We start from the raw sequence: 26337 nt of genomic DNA, 5'->3' as shown, positions 1-26337 counted from the left end.
TCATGCTCATCTAATTTTTGACAACTTTTGAAGCTCTTCATATTTTTCACATTTTTGAAGCTCTTCATATTTCTCACACCTTTTCAGGCTCTTCATGTTTTTCAACACTGATTCATGCTCCTCCTATTTTTCAGACCGTTTCATGCTCATCTCTTTTTTGACACCTTTTGAAGCTGTTCATAATTTTCACACCTTTTCAGGATCTTCATGTTTTTGATCACCGCTTCATGATCCTCCTATTTTTCAAACCATTTCATGCTCTTCATATTTTTGACAACTTTTGAAGCTCTTCATTTTTTTCACACCTTTTCAGGCTCTTCATGTTTTTCCATACCACTTCATGCTTCCCCTAATTTTCAGACCGTTTCATGCTCCTCATGTATTTCACACGTTTTGAAGCTCTTCATATTTTTCACACCTTTCAGGCTCTTCATGTTTTTCAACACCGTTTCATGCTGCTTCTATTTTTCAGACCGTTTCATGGTCCTCATATTTTTCACACCTTTTGAAGCTCTTCATATTTTTCACACCTTTTCAGGCTCTTCATGTTTTTGAACACATCTTCATGCTCCTCCTATTTTTCACACCATTTCATGCTCCTCATATTTTGACACCTTTTGAAGCTCTTTATGTTTTTCACAACTTTTCAGGCTCTTCATGTTTTTCAACACCGTTTCATGATCCTCCTATTGTTCAGACCGTTTCATGCTCATCTCATTTTTGACACCTCTTGAAGCTTTTCATATTTTTCACAACTTTTTAAGCTCTTCATGTTTTTGAAAACCGCTTCATGCTCCTCCTATTTTTCAGAGAGTTTCATGCTCCTCTTGTATTTCACACGATTTGAAGCTCTTCATATTTGTCACACCTTTTCAGGCTCTTCAAATTTTTCACACCTCTTCAGGCTCTTCAAATTTTTCACACCTTTTCAGGCTCTTCAAATGTTTCACACCTTTTCAGGCTCTTCAAATTTTTCACACCTTTTCAGGCTCTTCATATTTTTCACACCATTTCAGGCTCTTCAAATTTTTCACACCTTTTCAGGGTCTTCAAATTTTTCCACACCACTTCATGCTTCTCCTATATTTCAGCCCGTTTCAAACTCCTCATGTATTTCACACCTTTTGAAGCTCTTCATATATTTCACACCTTTTCAGGCTCTTCATGTTTTTGATCACCGTTTCATGCTCCTCCTATTTTTCAGACAATTTCATGCTCATCTCAGTTTTGACACCTTTTGAAGCTCTTCATATTTTTCACACCTTTTCAGGCTCTTCATGTTTTTGATCATCGCTTTATGCTTCTCCTATTTTTCAGACCGTTACATGCTCCTCATATTTTTGACACCTTTAGAAGTTCTTCATATTTTTCACACCTTTTCAGGCTCTTCATATTTTTCAACACCGCTTCATGCTCCTCCTATTTTTCAGACCGTTTCAAGGTCCTCATATTTTTGACACCTTTTGAAGCTTTTCATATTTTTCACACCTTTTCAGGGTCTTCATTTTTTTAAACAGTACTTCTTGCTCCTCCAATTTTTCAGACCGTTTCATGCTCATCTAATTTTTGACACCTTTTGAAGCTATGCATATTTTTCACAACTTTTCAGGCTCTTCATGTTTTTCAACACCACTGCATGCTCCTCGTATTTTTAAGACCGTTTCATGCTCCTCATATTTTTGACACCTTTAGAAGCTCTTCATATTTTTCACACCTTTTCAGGCTCTTCATGTTTTTCAACACCGCTTCATGCTCCTCTTCTTTTTCAGACCGTTTCAGGCTCCTCATATTTTTGACACCTTTTTAAGCTCTTCATGTTTTTCACACATTTTCAGGCTCTTCATGTATTTCAACACCGCTTCATGCTCCTCCTATTTTTCAGAACGTTTCATGCTCCTCATATTTTGGACACCTTTTGAAGCTCTTCATATTTTTCTCACCCTTTGAAGCTCTTCATATTTTTCATATTTTTGAAGCTCTTCATATTTTCACAACTTTTCAGGCTCTTCATGTTTTTGAACACCACTTCATGCTCCTTCTATTTTTCAGAGAGTTTCATGCTCCTCATGTATTTCACACCTTTTGAAGCTTTTCATATTTTTCACACTTTTTCAGGCTCTTCATGTTTTTCAACACCACTTCATTCTTCTCCTATTTTTCAGCCCGTTTCATGCTCCTCATGTATTTCACACGTTTTGAAGCTCTTCATATGTTTTACACCTTTTGAAGTTCTTCATATTTTTCACACCTTTTCAAGCTCTTCATATTTTTCACACCTTTTCAGGCTCTTCATGTTTTTCAACACCGCTTTATGCTTCTCCTATTTTTCAGACCGTTACTTGCTCCTCATATTTTTGACACCTTTAGAAGTTCTTCATATTTTTCACACCTTTTCAGGCTCTTCATATTTTTCAACACCGCTTCATGCTCCTCCTATTTTTCAGACCGTTTCAAGGTCCTCATATTTTTGACACCTTTTGAAGCTTTTCGTATTTTTCACACCTTTTCAGGCTCTTCATTTTTTTCAACAGTACTTCTTGCTCCTCCAATTTTTCAGACCGTTTCATGCTCATCTAATTTTTGACACCTTTTGAAGCTATGCATATTTTTCACAACTTTTCAGGCTCTTCATGTTTTTAAACACCACTGCATGCTCCTCGTATTTTTAAGACCGTTTCATGCTCCTCATACTTTTGACACCTTTAGAAGCTCTTCATATTTTTCACACCTTTTCAGGCTCTTCATGTTTTTCAACACCGCATCATGCTCCTCTTCTTTTTCAGACCGTTTCAGGCTCCTCATATTTTTGACACCTTTTTAAGCTCTTCATGTTTTTCACACATTTTCAGGCTCTTCATGTATTTCAATGTCGCTTCATGCTCCTCCTATTTTTCAGAACGTTTCATGCTCCTCATATTTTTGACACCTTTTGAAGCTCTTCATATTTTTCTCACCCTTTGAAGCTCTTCATATTTTTCATATTTTTGAAGCTCTTCATATTTTCACAATTTTTCAGGCTCTTCATGTTTTTGAACACCACTTCATGCTCCTTCTATTTTTCAGAGAGTTTCATGCTCCTCATGTATTTCACACCTTTTGAAGCTTTTCATATTTTTCACACTTTTTCAGGCTCTTCATGTTTTTCAACACCACTTCATTCTTCTCCTATTTTTCAGCCCGTTTCATGCTCCTCATGTCTTTCACACCTTTTGAAGCTCTTCACATTTTTCACACCTTTTCAGGCTCTTCATGTTTTTGATCACCATTTCATGCTCCTCCCATTTTTCAGACCGTTTCATGCTCCTCATATTTTTGACACCTTTTGAAGCTGTTCATATTTTTCACACCTTTTCAGACTCTTCATGTTTTTGAACACTGCTTCATGCTCCTCCTATTATTCAGACAGTTTCATGCTTCTCATATTTTTGACACCTTTTGAAGCTCTTCATATTTTCCACACCCTTTCAGGCTCTTAATGTTTTTCAACACCACTTCATGCTCCTCCTATTTTTCATACGTTTTCATGCTCCTCATATTTTTGACACCTTTTGAAGCTCTTCTTATTGTTCACACCTTTTCATGATCTTCATGTTTTTGAACACCGTTTCAGGTTCCTCGTATTTTTCAGGCCATTTCATGCTCGTCATGTATTTCACACTTTTGAAGCTCTTCATATTTTTCACACCTTTTCAGGATCTTCATGTTTTTCAACACCACTTCATGCTTCTCCTATTTTTCAGCCCGTTTCATGCTCCTCATATTTTTGACACCTTTTGAAGCTTTTCATATTTTTCACACCTTTTCAGGCTCTTCATGTTTTTGAACACCACTTCATGCTCCTTCTATTTTTCAGACCGTTTCATGCTCCTCAGGTATTTCACACGTTTTGAAGCTCTTCATATGTTTCACACCTTTTGAAGTTCTTCATATTTTTCACACCTTTTCAAGCTCTTCATATTTTTCACACCTTTTCAGGCTTTTCATGTTTTTCAACACCGCTTCATGCTCCTCCTATTTTTCAGACCGTTTCATGCTCCACACATTTTGAAACCTTTTGAAGCTCTTCATATTTTTCACACCTTTTCAGGCTCTCCATGTTTTTCATCACCGATTCATGCTCCTCCTATTTTTGAGGCCATTTCATGCTCCTCATATTTTTGACACCTTTTGAAGCTCTTCATATTTTTCACACCTTTTAGGCTCTTCATGTTTTTGAACAGCGCTTCATGCTCCTCATATTTTTCAGACCGTTTCATGCTCCTCATATTTTTCACACCTTTTGAAGCTCTTCATATTTTTCACACTTTTTCAGGCTCTTCATGTTTTTGAGCACACCTTCTTGCTCCTCCTATTTTTCAGACCGTTTCATGCTCCTCATGTATTTCACACCATTTGAAGCTCTTCATGTTTTTCACACCTTTTCTGTCTCTTCATGTGTTGAACACCATTTCATGCTCCTCCGATTTTTTAGACCATTTCATGCTCCTCATATTTTTGACACCTTTTGAAGCTCTTCATATTTTTCACACCTTTTCAGGCTCTTCATGTTTTTGAACACCGCTTCATGCTCCTCCAATTTTTCAGAACGTTTCATGTTTCTCATATTTTTGACACCTTTTGAAGCTCTTCATATTTTTCACACCTTTTGAAGCTCTTCATATTTTTCATATATTTGAAGCTCTTCATATTTTTCACACCATTTCAGGCTTTTCATGTATTTGAACACCGGTTCATGCTCCTCCTATTTTTCAGACCGTTTCGTGCTCCTCCTATTTTTTCACTCCTTTTGAAGCTCTTCACATTTTTCACACCTTTTCAGTCTCTACATGTTTTTGAACACCGCTTCATGCTCCTCCTATTTCTCAGACCATTTCATGCTACTCATGTATTTCACACCTTTTGAATCTCTTAGTATTTTGCACACATTTTCAGGCTTTTCATGTTTTTCACAACCACTTCATGCTCCTCATATTTTTCAGACCGTTTCATGCACATTTCATTTTTGACTCCTTTTGAAGCTCTTCATATTTTTCACACCATTTTCAGGCTCTTCATGTTTTTCAACACCGCTTTATGATCCTCCTATTTTTCAGACCGTTTCATATTCCTCATATTTTTGACATTTTTTGAGGCTCTTCATATTTTTCACACCTTTTCAGGCTCTTCATGTTTTGAACACCGTTTCATGCTCCTCCTATTTTTCTGACCGTTTCATGCACATCTCATTTTTGACACTTTTTGAAGCCTTTGATATTTTTCACACCATTTTCAGGCTCTTCATGTTTTTCAACACCGCTTTATGATCCTCCTATTTTTCAGACCGTTTCATGCTCCTCATATATTTGACACCTTTTGAAGTACTTCATATTTTTCACACCTTTTCAGGCTCTTCATGTTTTTGAACACCGTTTCATGCTCCTCCTATTTTTCTGACCGTATCATGCACATCTCATTTTTGACACTTTTTGAAGCCTTTGATATTTTTCACACCATTTTCAGGCTCTTCATGTTTTTGAACACCGTTTCATGCTCCTCCTATTTTTCAGACCGTTTCATGCTCCTCTTATGTTTGACACCTTTTGAAGCTTTTCATATTTTTCACACCTTTTCACGCTCTTCATGTTTTTGAACACCGCTTCATGCTCCGCCTATTTTTCAGACCGTTTCATGCTCCTCATATTTTTGACACCTTTTGAAGCTCTTCATATTTTTCACACCCTTTCAGGCTCTTAATGTTTTTCAACACACCTTCATGCTCCTCCTATTTTTCAGACGTTTTCATGCTCCTCATATTTTTGACACCTTTAGAAACTCTTCATATCTTTCACACCTTTTCAGGCTCTTCATGTTTTTCCACACCGCTTCATGCTCCTCCTATTTTTCAGTCCGTTTCATGCTCCTCATGTATTTCACACCTTTTGAAGCTCTTCATATATTTCACACATTTTCAGGCTCTTCATTTTTTTCAACACCGCTTCATGCTCCTCCTATTTTTCAGACCGTTTCATGCTCCTCATATTTTTGACACCTTTTGAAGCTCTTCATATTTTTCACACCTTTTCAGGCTCTTCATGTTTTTGAACACCGCTTCATGCTCCTCCAATTTTTCAGACCGTTTCATGTTTCTCATATTTTTGACACCTTTTGAAGCTCTTCATATTTTTCACACCTTTTGAAGCTCTTCATATTTTTCATATTTTTGAAGCTCTTCATATTTTTCACACCTTTTCAGGCTTTTCATGTATTTGAACACCGGTTCATGTTCCTCCTATTTTTCAGACCGTTTCATGCTCCTCCTATTTTTCACTCCTTTTGAAGCTCTTCATATTTTTCACACCTTTTCAGTCTCTATATGTTTTTGAACACCGCTTCATGCTCCTCCTATTTCTCAGACCATTTCATGCTCCTCATGTATTTCACACCTTTTGAAGCTCTTCGTATTTTGCACACATTTTCAGGCTTTTCATGTTTTTCACAACCACTTCATGCTCCTCATATTTTTCAGACCGTTTCATGCACATTTCATTTTTGACTCCTTTTGAAGCTCTTCATATTTTTCACACCATTTTCAGGCTCTTCATGTTTTTCAACACCGCTTTATGATCCTCCTATTTTTCAGACCGTTTCATATTCCTCATATTTTTGACATTTTTTGAGGCTCTTCATATTTTTCACACCTTTTCAGGCTCTTCATGTTTTTGAACACCGTTTCATGCTCCTCCTATTTTTCAGACCGTTTCATGCACATCTCATTTTTGACACCTTTTGAAGCTCTTGATATTTTTCACACCATTTTCAGGCTCTTCATGTTTTTCAACACCGCTTTATGATCCTCCTATTTTTCAGACCGTTTCATGCTCCTCATATATTTGACACCTTTTGAAGCTCTTCGTATTTTTCATAACTTTTCAGGCTCTTCATATTTTTCACACATTTTCAAGCTGTTCATGTTTTTCAACACGGCTTCATGCTCCTCCAATTTTTCAGACCATTTCATGTTCCTCATATTTTTGACACCTTTTGAAGCTCTTCATTCTTTTCACACCTTTTGAAGCTCTTCATATTTTTCACACCTTTTGAATCTCTTCATATTTTTCACACGTTTTCAGGCTCTTTATCTATTTCAACACCGCTTCATGCTGCTTCTATTTTTCAGACCGTTTCATGCTCCTCATATTTTTGACACCTTTTGAAGCTCTTCATATTTTTCACATCTTTTCAGGCTCTTCATGTTTTTGAACACCGTTTCATGCTCCTCGTATTTTTCAGACCGTTTCATTCTCCTCATACCTTTGACACCTTTTGAAGGTCTTCATATATTCCACACCTTTTCAGACTCTTCATGTTTTTGAACACCGCTTCATGCTCCTCTTATTTTTCAGACCGTTTCAGTCTCCTCATATTTTTGATACCTTTTGAAACTCTTCATATTTCTCACACCTTTTCAGGCTCTTCAGGTTTTTCAAAACCACTTCATGTTCCTCCTATTTTTCAGACCGTTTCATGCTCATCTCTTTTTGACACATTTTGAAGCTCTTCATATTTTTCACACCTTTTGAAGTTCTTCATATTTTTCACAACTTTTCAGGGTCTCCATGTTTATGAACACCGCTTCATGCTCCTCCTATTATTCAGACCGTTACATGCTCCTCATATTTTTCACACCTTTTGAAGTTCTTCATATTTTTCACACCTTTTCAGGTTCTTCATGTTTTTCAACACCGCTTCTTGCTCCTCCTATTTTTCAGACCGTATCATGCTCCTCATATTTTTGACACGTTTTGAAGCTCGTCATATTTTTCACACCTTTTCAGGCTCTTCAGGTTTTTGAACACCGTTTCATGCTCCTCCGATTTTTCAGACCGTTTCATGCTACTCATTTTTTTGAGACCTTTTGAAGCTCTTCACTTTTTTCACACCTTTTCAGGCTCTTCATGTTTTTGAATACCGCTTCATGCTCCTCCTACTTTTCAGACCGTTTCATGCTCTTCATATTTTTGATTTCTTTTGAAAGTCTGCATATTTTTCACACCTTTTTAGGCTCTTCATTTTTTTGAACACCACTTCATGCTCCTCCCATTTTTCAGACAGTTTCATGCTCATCTCATTTTTGACACCTTTTGAAGCTCTTCATATTTTTCACACCTTTTGAAGATCTTCATATTTTCACACGTTTTCAGGCTCTTCATGTTTTTCAACATCTTTTCATGCTCCTCCTATTTTTCAGATCGTTTCATGCTCCTCATATTTTTGACAAGTTTTGAGTCTCTTCATATTTTTCAACACCTTTTCAGGCTCTTTATGTTTTTAAACACCGCTTCATTCTCCTCCTATTTTTCAGACCATTTCATGCTCCTCATATTTTTGACAGCTTTTGAAGCTCTTCATCTTTTTCACACCTTTTCAGGCTCTTCATGTTTTTGAACACCGCTTCTTGCTCCTCCTATTTTTCAGACCATTTCATGCTCATCATATTTTTCACACCTTTTGAAACTCTTGATATTTTTCACACCATTTCAGGCTCTTCATGTTTTTGAACATCGCTTCATGCTCTTCCTATTTTTCAGACGGTTTCATGCTCCTCATGTATTTCACACCTTTTGAAGCTCTTCGTATTTTTCACACCTTTTCAGGATCTTCATGTTTTTGAACACCGCTTCATGCTCCTCCTATTTTTCAAACCGTTACTTGCTCCACATATTTTTGACACCTTTTGAAGCTCTTAATATGGTTCACACCTTTTCAGGCTCTTCATGTTTTTCAACACAGCTTCATGCTCCTCCTATTTTTCAGACCGTTTCATGCTCCTCATATTTTTGACACCTTTTGAAGCTCTTTACATATTTCACACCTTTTCAGGCTCTTCATATTTTTCAACACCACTTCATGCTCCTCCTATTTTTCAGACCGTTTCTTGCTCCTCATATTTTTGACAACTTTTGAAGCTCTTCATATTTTTCACACATTTTCAGGCTCTTCATGTTCTTCAACACCGCTTCATGCTCCTCCAATATTTCAGATCATGTCATGTTTCTCATATTTTTCACACCTTTTGAGGCTCTTCATATTTTTCACACCTTTTCACGCTCTTCATGTTTTTCACCAACACTTCATGCTCCTCCTATTTTTTAGGCCATTTCATGCTCATCTCATTTTTGACACCGTTTGAAGCTCTTCATATTTTTCACACCTTTTGAAGCTCTTCATATTTTCACACCTTTTGAAGCTGTTCATATTTTTCACAGGTTTTCAGGCTCTTCATGTTTTCAACACCGCTTCATGCACCTCCTATTTTTCAGACCGTTTCATGCCCCTCATATTTTTCACACCTTTTGAAGATCTTCATATCTTTCACACCTTTTCAGGCTCTTCATGTTTTTGAACAAAACTTCATGCTTCTATTTTTCAGAGCGTTTAATGCTCCTCATGTACTTCACACCTTTTGAAGTTCTTCATATATTTCACACCTTTTCAGGCTGTTCATGTTTTTCAACACCGCTTCATGCTCCTCCTATTTTTCAGACCGTTCATTCTCCTCATAATTTTGAAACATTTTGAAGCTCTTCTTATTTTTCACAACTTTTCAGGCTCTTCATGGTTTTCAAGACCGCTTCATGCTCCTGCTATTTTCTGGACCGTTCATGCTCATCATATTTTTGACAACTTTTGAAGCTCTTCATATTTTTCACACCTTTTCAGGCTCTTCATGTTTTTCAACACCGCTTCATGCTCCTCCTATTTTTCAGATCGTTTCATGCTCCTCATATTTTTGACACCTTTTGAAGCTCTTCATATATTTCACACTTTTTCAGGCTCATCATGTTTTTCAACACCACTTCATGCTCCTCCTATTTTTCAGGCAGTTTCATGCTCATCTCATTTTTGACACCTTTTGAAGCTCTTCATATTTTTCACACCTTTAGAAGCTCTTCATATTTTTCACACGTTCTCAGGCTCTTCATGTTTTTCGACACCGCTTCATGCACCTCCTATTTTTCAGACCGTTTCATGCTCCTCATATTTTTCACACCTTTTGAAGCTTGTCTTATTTTCGCAGCTTTTCAGGAACTTCATGTTTTTCAACACCGCTTCATGCTTCTCCTATTTTTCAGACACTTTCATGCTCCTCCTATTTTTCAGACTGTTTCATGCACCTCTTATTATTGACACCTTTTGAAGCTCTCATATTTTTCACACCTTTTCAGGCTCTTCATGTTTTTCAACACCGCTTCATGCTCCTCCTATTTTTGCGACCGTTTCTTGCTCCTCATATATTTGACACCTTTGAAGCTCTTCATATTTTATCACACTTTTTCAGGCTTTTCATGTTTTTCATCACCGCTTCACGCTCCTCCTATTTTTGAGACCGTTTCACGCTCCACATATTTTTGACACCTTTTGGAGCTCTTCATATTTTTCACACCTTTTCAGGCTCTTCATGTTTTTCAACCGCTGCATACTCCTCCTATTTTTCAGACCGTTTCATGCTCCTCATATATTTCACACCTTTTGAAGCTCTTCATATTTTTCACACCTTTTCAGGCTCTTCATTTTTTTCAAATCCACTTCATGCTCCTCCTATTTTTCAGACCGTTTCATGCTCATCTCTTTTTTGACACCTTTTGAAGCTCTTCATATTTTTCACAAGTTCTCAGCCTCCTCATGTTTTTAAACACCGCTTCATGCTCCTCCTATTTTTCAGACCGTTTCATGCTCCTCATATTTTTCACACATTTTGAAGCTCTTCCTTTTTTTCACACCTTTTCACGCTCTTCATGTTTTTGAACACCGCTTCATGCTCCTCCTATTTTTCAGACACTTTCATGCTCCTCATATTTTTGACACCTTTTGAAACTCTTCATATTTTTCACACCTTTTCAGGCTCTTCATATTTTTGAACACCGCTTCATGCTCCTCCAATTTTTCAGGCCGTTTCATGCTCCTCATAATTTTGACACCTTTTGAAGCTCTTCATATGTTTCACAACTTTTCAGGCTCTTCATTTTTTTCAAAACCACTTCATGCTCCTCCTATTTTTCAGAAGGTTTCATGCTCATCTCATTTTTTACACCTTTTGAAGCTCTTCATATTTTTCACACCTTTTGATGCTCTTCATATTTTTCACACGTTTTCAGGCTCTTCATGTTTTTCAACACCGCTTCATGCTATTTCTATTTTTCAGAGAGTTTCATGCTCCTCATGTATTTCACACCTTTAGAAGCTCTTCATATTTTTCAAAACTTTTCAGGCTCTTCATGTTTTTCCACACCCCTTCATGCTTCTCCTATTTTTCAGCCCGTTTCATGCTCCTCATGTATATCACACCTTTTGAAGCTCTTCATATTTTTCACACCTTTTCAGGCTCTTCATGTTTTTCACACCTTTTCAGGCTCTTCATGTTTTTGAACACCATTTCAGGCTTCTCCGAATTTGCAGACCGTTTCATTCTCCTCATATTTTTGACACCTTTTGAAGCTCTTTATATATTTCACACCTTTTCAGGCTCTTCATTTTTTTCAACACCAGTTCATGCTCCTCCTATTTTTCAGACCGTTTCATGCTCATCTCATTTTGACACCTTTTGAAGCTCTTCAAATTTTTCACGTCTTTTGAAGCTCTTCATATTTTTCACAACTTTTCAGGCTCTTTATGATTTTCAACACCGCTTCATGCTCCTCCTATTTTTCAGACCGTTTCATGCTCATCTCATTTTGACACATTTTGAAGCTCTTCAAATTTTTCACACCTTTTGAAGCTCTTCATATTTTTCATATTTTTGAAGCTCTTCATATTTTCACACGTTTTCAGGCTCTTCATGTTTTTCAACACCGCTTCATGCTATTTCTATTTTTCAGAGAGTTTCATGCTCCTCATGTATTTCACACCTTTTGAAGCTCTTCATATTTTTCATATTTTTGAAGCTCTTCATATTTTCACACGTTTTCAGGCTCTTCATGTTTTTCAACAACGCTTCATGCTATTTCTATTTTTCAGAGAGTTTCATGCTCCTCATGTATTTCACACCTTTTGAAGCTCTTCATATTTTTCAAACCTTTTCAGGCTCTTCATGTTTTTCCACACCCCTTCATGCTTCTCCTATTTTTCAGCCCGTTCCATGCTCCTCATGTATTTCACACCTTTTGAAGCTCTTCATATTTTTCACATCTTTTCAGGCTCTTCATGTTTTTTATCACCGTTTCATGCTCCTCCTATTTTTCAGACCGTTTCATGCTCCTCATATTTTTGACACCTTTTGAAGCTTTTCATATTTTCACACCTTTTCAGGCTCTTCATATTTTTCAACACCGCTTCATGCTTCTCCTATTTTTCATACAGTTTCATGCTCCTCCTAATTTTCAGACTGTTTCATGCACCTCTTATTATTGATACCTTTTGAAGCTCTCATATTTTTCACACCCTTTCAGGCTCTTCATGTTTTTCAACACCGCTTCATGCTTCTCCTATTTTTCAGACAGTTTAATGCTCCTCCAATTTTTCAGACTGTTTCATGCACCTCTTATTATTGACACCTTTTGAAGCTCTCATATTTTTCACACCATTTCAGGCTCTTCATGTTTTTCAACACCGCTTCATGCTCCTCCTATTTTTGCGAGCGTTTCATGCTCCTCATATTTCTGACACCTTTGAAGCTCTTCATGTTTTATCACACGTTTTCAGGCTCTTCATGTTTTTCATCACCGCTTCCCGCTCCTCCTGTTTTTGAGACCGTCTCACGCTCCACATATTTTTGACAACTTTTGCAGCTCTTCATATTTTTCACACCTTTTCAGGCTCTTCATGTTTTTTAACCGCTGCATGCTCCTCCTATTTTTCAGACCGTTTCATGCTCCTCATATTTTTCACACCTTTTGAAGCTCTTCATATTTTTCACACATTTTCAGGCTCTTCATGTTTTTGAACACAGCTTCATGCTCCTCCTATTTTTCAGACCGTTTCATGCTCCTCATATTTTTGACAGCTTTGGAAGCTCTTCATATTTTTCACACCTTTTCAGACTCTTCATGTTTTTCAACACCGTTGCATGATCCTCCTATTTTTCAGACCGTTTCATGCTCCTCATATACTTGACACATTTTTAAGCTCTTCATATATTTCACACATTTTCAGGCTATTCATGTTTTTCAACACCGCTTCATGCTCCTTGTATTTTTAAGACCGTTTCATGCTCCTCATATTTTTGACACCTTTTGAAGCTCTTCATATTTTTCACACATTTTCTGGCTCTTCATGTTTTTCAACAACTCTTCATGCACCTCCAATTTTTCAGACCGTTTCATGCTCATCTCATTTTTGACACTTTTTGAAGCTCTTCATATTTTTCACACCTTTTCAGGCTCTTCATGTTTTTGAACACCGCTTCATGCTCCTCCTATTTTTAAGACCGTTTCATGCTCCTCATATTTTTGACACATTTTGAAGCTCTTCATATTTCTCACACCTTTTCAGGCTCTTCATGGTTTTCAACAACGCTTCATGCACCTCCTATTTTTCAGAAGGTTTCATGCTCATCTCATTTTTGACACCTTTTGAAGCTTTACATATTTTTCACACCTTTTCAGGCTCTTCATGTTTTTGAACACCGCTTCATGCTAATCCTATTTTTCAAACCATATCATGCTCCTCATATTTTTCACACCTTTTTAAGCTCTTCATATTTTTCACACCTTTTCAGGCTCTTCATGTTTTTGAACACTACTTCATGCTCCTTCTATTTTTCAGAGAGTTTCATGCTCCTCATGAATTTCACACCTTTTGAAGCTCTTCATATTTTTCACACTTTTTCAGGCTCTTCATGTATTTGATCACCGTTTCATGCTCCTCCTATTTTTCAGACCGTTTCATGCTCCTCATATTTTTGACACCTTTTGAAGCTCTTCATATTTTTCACACCTTTTCAGGCTCTTCATGTTTTTGAACACCGCCTCATGCTCCTCCTATTTTTCAGACCATTTCATGCTCCTCATATTTTTGACACATTTTGAAGCTCTTCATATTTTTCACACCTTTTCAGGCTCTTCATGTTTTTGGACACCACTTCATTCTCCTCCTGTTTTTCAGACCGTTTCCTGCTCTTCAAATTTTTACACCTTTTGAAGCTCTTCATATTTTTCACACATTTATAGGCTCTTCATGATTTTGAAAACAGCTTCATTCTCCTAGTATTTTTCAGACCTTTTCATGCTCCTCAAATTTTGACACCTTTTGAAGCTCTTCATATTTTTCACACCTTTTCAGGCTCTTATTGTTTTTCAACACCGTTTCATCATCCTCCTATTTTTCAGACCGTTTCATGCTCCTCATATATTTGACACATTTTTAAGCTCTTCATATATTTCACACATTTTCAGGCTATTCATGTTTTTCAACACCGCTTCATGCTCCTCCTATTTTTCAGACCGTTTCATGCTAATCATATTTTTGACACCTGTTGAAGCTCTTCATATTTCTCACACATTTTCAGGCTATTCATGTTTTTCAACACCGCTTCATGCTCCTCCTATTTTTCAGACAGTTTCATGCTCCTCATATTTTTGACACCTTTTGAAGCTCTTCATATTTTTCACATCTTTTGAAGCTCTTTATATTTTTCACACATTTTCAGGCTCTTCATGTATTTCAACACCCCTTGTTGCTCCTCCGATTTTTCAGACCGTTTCATGCTCCTCATATCTTTGACACCTTTTGAAGTTCTTCATATTTCTGACACCTCGTCAGTCTCTTCATGTTTTTCAACACCGTTTCTTGCTCCTCCTATTTTTCAGACCGTTTCATGCTCCTCATGTATTTCACACCTTTTGAAGCTCTTCATATTTTGCACGCGTTCTCAGGCTCTTCATGTTTTTTCACAACCAATTCATGCTCCTCCTATTTTTCAGACCGTATCATGCTCCTCTTTATTTTCACACCTTTTGAAGCTCTTCATATATTTCACACCTTTTCAGGCTCTTCATTATTTTCAACACCACTTCATGCTCCTCCCACATTTCAGACCGTTTTACACTCATCTCATTTTTGACACCTTTTGAAGCTCTTCATATTTTTCACACCTTTTGAAGCTCTTCATTTTTTTCACACGTTTTCAGGCTCTTCATGTTTTTCAACACCACTTCATGCTCCTCCTATTTTGCAGACCGTTTCATGCTCCTCATATTTTTGACACCTTTTGAAGCTCTTCATATTTTTCCCACCTTTTCAGGCTCTTCATGTTTTTGAACACCGCTTCATGCTCCTCCTATTTTTCAGACCGTTTCATGCTCCTCATATTTCTGACACCTTTTGAAGCTTTTCATATTTTTCACACCTTTTGAAGCTCTTCATATTTATCAAACCTTTTGAAGCTCTTCATATTTTTCACCCCTTTTCAGACTCTGCATGTTTTTGAACACCGCTTCATGCTCCTCCTATTTTTGAGACCGTTTCATGCTCCTCATGTATTTCACACCTTTTGAAGCTCTTCATATTTGTCACACCTTTTCAGGCTCCTCATGTTTTTCAACACCGCTTCATGCTCCTCCTATTTTTCAGACCGTTTCATGCTCCTCATATTTTTCACACCTTTTGAAGCTGTTCATATATTTCACACCTTTTCAGGCTCTTCATGTTTTTGAACACTGGTTCATGCTCCTCCTATTTTTCAGACCGTATCATGCTCCTCATATTTTTCACACCTTTTGGAGCTCTTCATATTTTTCACACCTTTTCAGGCTCTTCATGTTTTTCGACACCAGTTCATGCTCCTCATATTTTTCAGACCGTTTCATGCTTCTCATATTTTTCACACCTTTTGAAGCTCTTCATATATTTCACACCTGTTCAGGCTCTTCATTTTTTTTAACACTACATCATGCTCCTCCTATTTTTCAGACCGTTTCATGTTCATCTCATTTTTGACACCTTCTGAAGCTCTTCATATTTTTCACACCTTTTGAAGCTCTTCATATTTTTCACAAGATTTCAGTCTCAGCATGTTTTTGAACACCGCTTCATGCTCCTCCTATTTTTCAGCTCGTTTCATGCTCCTCATATTTTTGACACCTTTTGAAGCTCTTCATATTTTTCACACCTTTTCAGGCTCTTCATGTTTTTGAACACCGCCTCATGCTCTGCCTATTTTTCAGACCGTTTCATGCTCCTCATATTTTTGACACATTTTGAAGCTCTTCATATTTTTCATACCTTTTCAGGCTCTTCATGTTTTTCAACACCACTTCATGCTCCTCCTATTTTTCAGACCGTTTCATGCTCCTCATATTTTTACACCTTTTGAATTTCTTCATTTTTTTCACACCTTTTCAGGCTCTTCATGTTTTTGAACACAACTTCATGCTCCTCCTATTTTTCAGATCGTTTCATGCTCCTCATGTATTTCACACCTTTTGAAGCTCTTCATATTTTTCACACATTTGCAGGCTCTTCATGTTTTTGAACACAGCTTCATGCTCCTCCTATTTTTCAGACCGTTTCATGCTCCTCATATTTTTGACAGCTTTGGAAGCTCTTCATATTTTTCACACCTTTTCAGACTCTTCATGTTTTTCAACACCGTTGCATGATCCTCCTATTTTTCAGACCGTTTCATGCTCCTCATATACTTGACACATTTTTAAGCTCTTCATATATTTCACACCTTTTCAGGCTCTTCATGGTTTTCAACAACGCTTCATACACCTCCTATTTTTCAGAACGTTTCATGCTCATCTCATTTTTGACACCTTTTGAAGCTTTTCATATTTTTCACACCTTTTCAGGCTCTTCATGTTTTTGAACACCGCTTCATGCTAATCCTATTTTTCAAACCATATCATGTTCCTCATATTTTTCACACCTTTTTAAGCTCTTCATATTTTTCACACCTTTTCAGGCTCTTCATGTTTTTGAACACTACTTCATGCTCCTTCTATTTTTCAGAGAGTTTCATGCTCCTCATGTATTACACACCTTTTGAAGCTCTTCATATTTTTCACACCTTTACAGGCTCTTCATGTTTTTCCACACCACTTCATGCTTCTCCTATTTTTCAGCTCATTTCATGCTCCTCATGAATTTCACACCTTTTGAAGCTCTTCATATTTTTCACACTTTTTCAGGCTCTTCATGTATTTGATCACCGTTTCATGCTCCTCCTATTTTTCAGACCGTTTCATGCTCCTCATATTTTTGACACCTTTTGAAGCTCTTCATATTTTTCACACCTTTTCAGGCTCTTCATGTTTTTGAACACCGCCTCATGCTCCTCCTATTTTTCAGACCATTTCATGCTCCTCATATTTTTGACACATTTTGAAGCTCTTCATATTTTTCACACCTTTTCAGGCTCTTCATGTTTTTGGACACCACTTCATTCTCCTCCTGTTTTTCAGACCGTTTCCTGCTCTTCAAATTTTAACACCTTTTGAAGCTCTTCATATTTTTCACACATTTATAGGCTCTTCATGATTTTGAAAACAGCTTCATTCTCCTCCTATTTTTCAGACCTTTTCATGCTCCTCAAATTTTGACACCTTTTGAAGCTCTTCATATTTTTCACACCTTTTCAGGCTCTTATTGTTTTTCAACACCGTTTCATCATCCTCCTATTTTTCAGACCGTTTCATGCTCCTCATATATTTGACACATTTTTAAGCTCTTCATATATTTCACACATTTTCAGGCTATTCATGTTTTTCAACACCGCTTCATGCTCCTCCTATTTTTCAGACCGTTTCATGCTAATCATATTTTTGACACCTGTTGAAGCTCTTCATATTTCTCACACATTTTCAGGCTATTCATGTTTTTCAACACCGCTTCATGCTCCTCCTATTTTTCAGACAGTTTCATGCTCCTCATATTTTTGACACCTTTTGAAGCTCTTCATATTTTTCACATCTTTTGAAGCTCTTTATATTTTTCACACATTTTCAGGCTCTTCATGTATTTCAACACCCCTTGTTGCTCCTCCGATTTTTCAGACCGTTTCATGCTCCTCATATCTTTGACACCTTTTGAAGTTCTTCATATTTCTGACACCTCGTCAGTCTCTTCATGTTTTTCAACACCGTTTCTTGCTCCTCCTATTTTTCAGACCGTTTCATGCTCCTCATGTATTTCACACCTTTTGAAGCTCTTCATATTTTGCACGCGTTCTCAGGCTCTTCATGTTTTTTCACAACCAATTCATGCTCCTCCTATTTTTCAGACCGTATCATGCTCCTCTTTATTTTCACACCTTTTGAAGCTCTTCATATATTTCACACCTTTTCAGGCTCTTCATTATTTTCAACACCACTTCATGCTCCTCCCACATTTCAGACCGTTTTACACTCATCTCATTTTTGACACCTTTTGAAGCTCTTCATATTTTTCACACCTTTTGAAGCTCTTCATTTTTTTCACACGTTTTCAGGCTCTTCATGTTTTTCAACACCACTTCATGCTCCTCCTATTTTGCAGACCGTTTCATGCTCCTCATATTTTTGACACCTTTTGAAGCTCTTCATATTTTTCCCACCTTTTCAGGCTCTTCATGTTTTTGAACTCCGCTTCATGCTCCTCCTATTTTTCAGACCGTTTCATGCTCCTCATATTTCTGACACCTTTTGAAGCTTTTCATATTTTTCACACCTTTTGAAGCTCTTCATATTTATCAAACCTTTTGAAGCTCTTCATATTTTTCACCCCTTTTCAGACTCTGCATGTTTTTGAACACCGCTTCATGCTCCTCCTATTTTTGAGACCGTTTCATGCTCCTCATGTATTTCACACCTTTTGAAGCTCTTCATATTTGTCACACCTTTTCAGGCTCCTCATGTTTTTCAACACCGCTTCATGCTCCTCCTATTTTTCAGACCGTTTCATGCTCCTCATATTTTTCACACCTTTTGAAGCTGTTCATATTTTTCACACCTTTTCAGGCTCTTCATGTTTTTGAACACTGGTTCATGCTCCTCCTATTTTTCAGACCGTATCATGCTCCTCATATTTTTCACACCTTTTGGAAGTCTTCATATTTGTCACACCTTTTCAGGCTCCTCATGTTTTTCAACACCGCTTCATGCTCCTCCTATTCTTCAGACCGTTTCATGCTCCTCATATTTTTCACACCTTTTGAAGCTATTCATATTTTTAACACCTTTTCAGGCTCTTCATGTTTTTGAACACCGCTTCATGCTCCTCCTAATTTTTAAACCGTTTAATGCTCCTCATGTATTTCACACCTTTTGAAGCTCTTCATATTTTTCACACCTTTTCAGGCTCTTCATGTGTTTGAACACCATTTCATGCTCCTCCTATTTTTCAGACCGTTTCATGCTCCTCATATTTTTGACATCTTTTGAAGCTCTTCATATTTCTCACATCTTTTCAGGCTTTTCATGTTTTTGAACACCGCTTCATGCTCCTCCTATTTTTCAGACCGTTTCATGCTCATCTCATTTTTCACACCTTTTGAAGCTCTTCATATTTTTCAAACCTTTTGAAGCTCTTCATAATTTTCACACCTTTTCAGACTCTGCATGTTTTTGAACACCGCTTCATGCTCCTCCTATTTTTCAGATCGTTTCATGCTCCTCATGTATTTCACACCTTTTGAAGCTCTTCATATTTGTCACACCTTTTCAGGCTCTTCATGTTTTTCAACCCCGCTTCATGCTCCTCCAATTTTTCAGACCGTTTCATGATCCTCATATTTTTCACACTTTTTGAAGCTCTTCATATTTTTCACACATTTTAAGGCTCTTCATGTTTTTCAACATCGCTTCATGCTCCTCCTATTTTTCAGACCGTTTCAAGCTTCTCATGTATTTCACACCTTTGAAGCTCGTCATATTTTGCACACGTTTTCCGGCTCTTCATGTTTTTTCACAACCACTTCATGCTCCTCCTATTTTTCAGACCGTATCATGCTCCTCATATTTTTCACACCTTTTCAGGCTCTTCATTATTTTCAACACAACTTCATGCTCCTCCCATTTTTCAGACCGTTTTTTACTCATCTCATTTTTGACACCTTTTGAAGCTGTTCATATTTTTCACACCTTTTGAAGCTCCTCATGTTTTTGAACACCGTTTCATGCTCCTCCTATTTTTCAGACCGTTTCATGCTCCTCATATATTTCACAACTTTTGAAGCTCTTCATATATTTCACACCTTTTCAGGAACTTCATGTTTTTCAACACCTCTTCATGATCCTCCTATTTTTAAGACCGTTTCATATTCCTCATATTTTTGACACCTTTTTAGGCTCTTCATGTTTTTTACACCTTTTCAGGCTCTTCATGTTTTTCAACACCGCTTCATGCTCCTCCTATTTTTCAGACCGTGTCATGCTCCTCCTATTTTTGACACATTTTGAAGCTCTTCATATTTTTCACACCTTTTGAAGCTCTTCATATTTTTCAAACCTTTACAGGCTCTTCATGTATTTCAACACCGCTTCATGCTCCTCCTATTTTTCAGACCGAGTCTTTCTCCTCTTATTTTTGACAAATTTTGAAGCTCTTCATATTTTTCACACCTTTTGAAGCTCTTCATATTTTTCAAACCTTTACAGGCTCTTCATGTATTTCAACACCGCTTCATGCTCCTCCTATTTTTCAGACAATTTCATGCTCCTCATATTTTTCACACCTTTTGAAACTCTTCATATTTTTCACACTTTTTGAAGCTCTTCATATTTTTCACAGTTTTCAGGCTCTTCATGCTTCTGAACACCGCTTCATGCTCCACCTATTTTTCAGACCGTTTCATGCTCTTCATATTTTTCACACCTTTTCAGGCTCTTCATGTTTTTCAACACGGCTTCATGCTACTCCTATTTTTGATACCTTTTGAAGCTCCTCATATTCTTCAAACCATTTCATGCTCTTCTTTTTTTTCATCACCGCTTCATGCTCCTCCTATTTTTCAGACCGTTTCATGCTCCTCCTATTTTGAGACCGTTTCATGCTCCTCATATTTTTCACACCTTTAGAAGCTCTTCTTATTTTTCTCACCTTTTCAGGCTCTTCATGTTTTTCAACACCGCTTCATGATCCTCCTATTTTTCTGACAGTTTCATGCTCCTCATATTTTTCATCCTTTTTGAAGCTCTTCATATTTTTCACACCTTTAGAAGCTCTTCGTATTTTTCTCACCTTTTCAGGCTCTTCATGTTTTTGAACACCACTTCATGCTCCTCCGATTTTTCAGACCATTACATGCTCCTCATATTTTTGACACGTTTTGAAGCTCCTCATAAGTTTCACACATTTTGAAGGTCTTCATATATTTCACACCATTTCAGGATCTTCATGTGTTTCAACACCACTTCATGCTCCTCCTATTTTTCAGACCGTTTCATGCTCCTCATAATTTTGACACCTTTTGAAGCTCTTTATATTTTTCACACCTTTTCAAGCTCTTCATGTTTTTCAACACCACTTCATGCTCCTCCAATTTTTCAGGCCGTTTCATTGTCCTCATATATTTGACACCTTTAGAAGATCTTCATATTTTTCACACATTTTCAGGCTCTGCATGTTTTTCAACATCGCTTCATGCCCCTCCTATTTTTTAGACCGTTTCAGGCTCCTCATATTTTTGACACCTTTAGAAGCTCTTCATATTTTTCACACCTTTTCAGGCTCTTCATTTTTTTCAACACCTCTTCATGCTCCTCGTATTTTTCAACACCGCTTCATGCTCCTCCTATTTTTCAGACCGTTTCATGCTCCTCATAATTTTGACACTTTTTGAAGCTCCTCATATTTTTCACACGTTTTGAAGGTGTTCATATATTTCACACCATTTCAGGCTCTTCATGTTTTTCAACACCACTTCATGCTCCTCCTATTTTTCAGACCGTTTCATGCTCATCTAATTTTTGACAACTTTTGAAGCTCTTCATATTTTTCACACCTTTTCAGGCTCTTCATTTTTTTCAACACCTCTTCATGCTCCTCGTACTTTTCAACACCGCTTCATGCTTCTCCTATTTTTCAGACCGTTTCATGCTCCTCATAATTTTGACACTTTTTGAAGCTCCTCATATTTTTCACACGTTTTGAAGGTGTTCATATATTTCACACCATTTCAGGCTCTTCATGTTTTTGAACACCACTTCATGCACCTCCTATTTTTCAGACCGTTTCATGCTCATCTAATTTTTGACAACTTTTGAAGCTCTTCATATTTTTCACATTTTTGAAGCTCTTCATATTTCTCACACCTTTTCAGGCTCTTCATGTTTTTCAACACTGATTCATGCTCCTCCTATTTTTCAGACCGTTTCATGCTCATCTCTTTTTTGTCACCTTTTGAAGCTGTTCATACTTTTCACAACTTTTCAGGATCTTCATGTTTTTGATCACCGCTTCATGATCCTCCTATTTTTCAAACCATTTCATGCTCTTCATATTTTTGACAACTTTTGAAGCTCTTCATTTTTTTCACAACTTTTCAGGCTCTTCATGTTTTTCCACACCACTTCATGCTTCCCCTAATTTTCAGACCGTTTCATGCTCCTCATGTATTTCACACGTTTTGAAGCTCTTCATATTTTTCACACCTTTCAGGCTCTTCATGTTTTTCAACACCGTTTCATGCTGCTTCTATTTTTCAGACCGTTTCATGGTCCTCATATTTTTCACACCTTTTGAAGCTCTTCATATTTTTCACACCTTTTCAGGCTCTTCATGTTTTTGAACACATCTTCATGCTCCTCCTATTTTTCACACCGTTTCATGCTCCTCATATTTTGACACATTTTGAAGCTCTTTATATTTTTCACAACTTTTCAGGCTCTTCATGTTTTTCAACACCGTTTCATGATCCTCCTATTGTTCAGACCGTTTCATGCTCATCTCATTTTTGACACCTCTTGAAGCTTTTCATATTTTTCACAACTTTTTAAGCTCTTCATGTTTTTGAAAACCGCTTCATGCTCCTCCTATTTTTCAGAGAGTTTCATGCTCCTCTTGTATTTCACACGATTTGAAGCTCTTCATATTTTTCACACCTTTTCAGGCTCTTCAAATTTTTCACACCTTTTCAGGCTCTTCAAATTTTTCACACCTTTTCAGGCTCTTCAAATGTTTCACACCTTTTCAGGCTCTTCAAATTTTTCACACCTTTTCAGGCTCTTCATATTTTTCACACCTTTTCAGGCTCTTCAAATTTTTCACACCTTTTCAGGCTCTTCAAATTTTTCCACACCACTTCATGCTTCTCCTATATTTCAGCCCGTTTCAAACTCCTCATGTATTTCACACCTTTTGAAGCTCTTCATATTTTTCACACCTTTTCAGGCTCTTCATGTTTTTGATCACCGTTTCATGCTCCTCCTATTTTTCAGACAGTTTCATGCTCATCTCAATTTTGACACCTTTTGAAGCTCTTCATATATTTCACACCTTTTCAAGCTCTTCATATTTTTCACACCTTTTCAGGCTCTTCATGTTTTTCAACACCGCTTCATGCTTCTCCTATTTTTCAGACCGTTACTTGCTCCTCATATTTTTGACACCTTTAGAAGTTCTTCATATTTTTCACACCTTTTCAGGCTCTTCATATTTTTCAGCACCGCTTCATGCTCCTCCTATTTTTCAGACCGTTTCAAGGTCCTCATATTTTTGACACCTTTTGAAGCTTGTCATATTTTTCACACACTTTCAGGCTCTTCATTTTTTTAAACAGTACTTCTTGCTCCTCCAATTTTTCAGACCGTTTCATGCTCATCTAATTTTTGACACCTTTTGAAGCTATGCATATTTTTCACAACTTTTCAGGCTCTTCATGTTTTTCAACACCACTGCATGCTCCTCGTATTTTTAAGACCGTTTCATGCTCCTCATATTTTTGACACCTTTAGAAGCTCTTCATATTTTTCACACCTTTTCAGGCTCTTCATGTTTTTCAACACCGCTTCATGCTCCTCTTCTTTTTCAGACCGTTTCATGCTCCTCATATTTTTGACACCTTTTTAAGCTCTTCATGTTTTTCACACATTTTCAGGCTCTTCATGTATTTCAACACCGCTTCATGCTCCTCCTATTTTTCAGAACGTTTCATGCTCCTCATATTTTTGACACATTTTGAAGCTCTTCATATTTTTCTCACCCTTTGAAGCTCTTCATATTTTTCATATTTTTGAAGCTCTTCATATTTTCACACGTTTTCAGGCTCTTCATGTTTTTCAAAACCGCTTCATGCTCCTCCTATTTTTAAAACTGTATCATGCTCCTCATATTTTTCATACCTTTTGAAGCTCTTCATATTTTTCACACCTTTTCAGGCTCTTCATGTTTTTCAACATCGCTTCATGCTCCGCCTATTTTTCAGACCGTTTCATGCTCCTCATATTTTTGACACCTTTTGAAGCTCTTCATATTTTTCTCACCCTTTGAAGCTCTTCATATTTTTCATATTTTTGAAGCTCTTCATATTTTCACAACTTTTCAGGCTCTTCATGTTTTTGAACACCACTTCATGCTCCTTCTATTTTTCAGAGAGTTTCATGCTCCTCATGTATTTCACACCTTTTGAAGCTTTTCATATTTTTCACACTTTTTCAGGCTCTTCATGTTTTTTAACACCACTTCATTCTTCTCCTATTTTTCAGCCCGTTTCATGCTCCTCATGTCTTTCACACCTTTTGAAGCTCTTCACATTTTTCACACCTTTTCAGGCTCTTCATGTTTTTGATCACCATTTCATGCTCCTCCCATTTTTCAGACCGTTTCATGCTCCTCATATTTTTGACACCTTTTGAAGCTGTTCATATTTTTCACACCTTTTCAGACTCTTCATGTTTTTGAACACCGCTTCATGCTCCTCCTATTATTCAGACAGTTTCATGCTTCTCATATTTTTGACACCTTTTGAAGCTCTTCATATTTTTCACACCCTTTCAGGCTCTTAATGTTTTTCAACACCACTTCATGCTCCTCCAATTTTTCATACGTTTTCATGCTCCTCATATTTTTGACACCTTTTGAAGCTCTTCATATTGTTCACACCTTTTCAGGCTCTTCATGTTTTTGAACACCGTTTCATGTTCCTCGTATTTTTCAGGCCATTTCATGCTCGTCATGTATTTCACACTTTTGAAGCTCTTCATATTTTTCACACCTTTTCAGGATCTTCATGTTTTTCAACACCACTTCATGCTTCTCCTATTTTTCAGCCCGTTTCATGCTCCTCATATTTTTGACACCTTTTGAAGCTTTTCATATTTTTCACACCTTTTCAGGCTCTTCAAGTTTTTGAACACCACTTCATGCTCCTTCTATTTTTCAGAGAGTTTCATGCTCCTCATGTATTTCACACGTTTTGAAGCTCTTCATATGTTTCACTCCTTTTGAATTCTTCATATTTTTCACACCTTTTCAAGCTCTTCATATTTTTCACACCTTTTCAGGCTCTTCATGTTTTTCAACACCGCTTCATGCTCCTCCTATTTTTCAGACCGTTTCATGCTCCACACATTTTGAAACCTTTTGAAGCTCTTCATATTTTTCACACCTTTTCAGGCTCTCCATGTTTTTCATCACCGATTCATGCTCCTCCTATTTTTGAGGCCGTTTCATGCTCCTCATATTTTTGACACCTTTTGAATCTCTTCATATTTTTCACACCTTTTAGGCTCTTCAAGTTTTTGAACAGCGCTTCATGCTCCTCATATTTTTCAGACCGTTTCATGCTCCTCATATTTTTCACACCTTTTGAAGCTCTTCATATTTTTCATATTTTTGAAGCTCTTCATATTTTTCACACTTTTTCAGGCTCTGCATGTTTTTGAGCACACCTTCTTGCTCCTCCTATTTTTCAGACCGTTTCATGCTCCTCATGTATTTCACACCATTTGAAGCTCTTCATGTTTTTCACACCTTTTCAGGCTCTTCAAATTTTTCACACAATTTCAGGCTCTTCAAATTTTTCACACCTTTTCAGGCTCTTCAAATTTTTCACACCTTTTCAGGCTCTTCAAAATTTTCACACCTTTTCAGGCTCTTCATATTTTTCACACCTTTTCAGGCTCTTCAAATTTTTCACACCTTTTCAGGCTCTTCAAATTTTTCCACACCACTTCATGCTTCTCCTATATTACAGCCCGTTTCAAACTCCTCATGTATTTCACACGTTTTGAAGCTCTTCATATTTTTCACACCTTTTCAGGCTCTTCATGTTTTTGATCACCGTTTCATGCTCCTCCTATTTTTCAGACAGTTTCATGCTCATCTCAATTTTGACACCTTTTGAAGCTCTTCATATATTTCACACCTTTTCAAGCTCTTCATATTTTTCACACCTTTTCAGGCTCTTCATGTTTTTCAACACCGCTTCATGCTTCTCCTATT

This window comes from Dama dama, chromosome 4 (genome assembly GCF_033118175.1).
Source record: "Dama dama isolate Ldn47 chromosome 4, ASM3311817v1, whole genome shotgun sequence".
NCBI classification, from domain to species: domain Eukaryota; kingdom Metazoa; phylum Chordata; class Mammalia; order Artiodactyla; family Cervidae; genus Dama; species Dama dama.
This window is presented reverse-complemented; position numbering follows the sequence as displayed.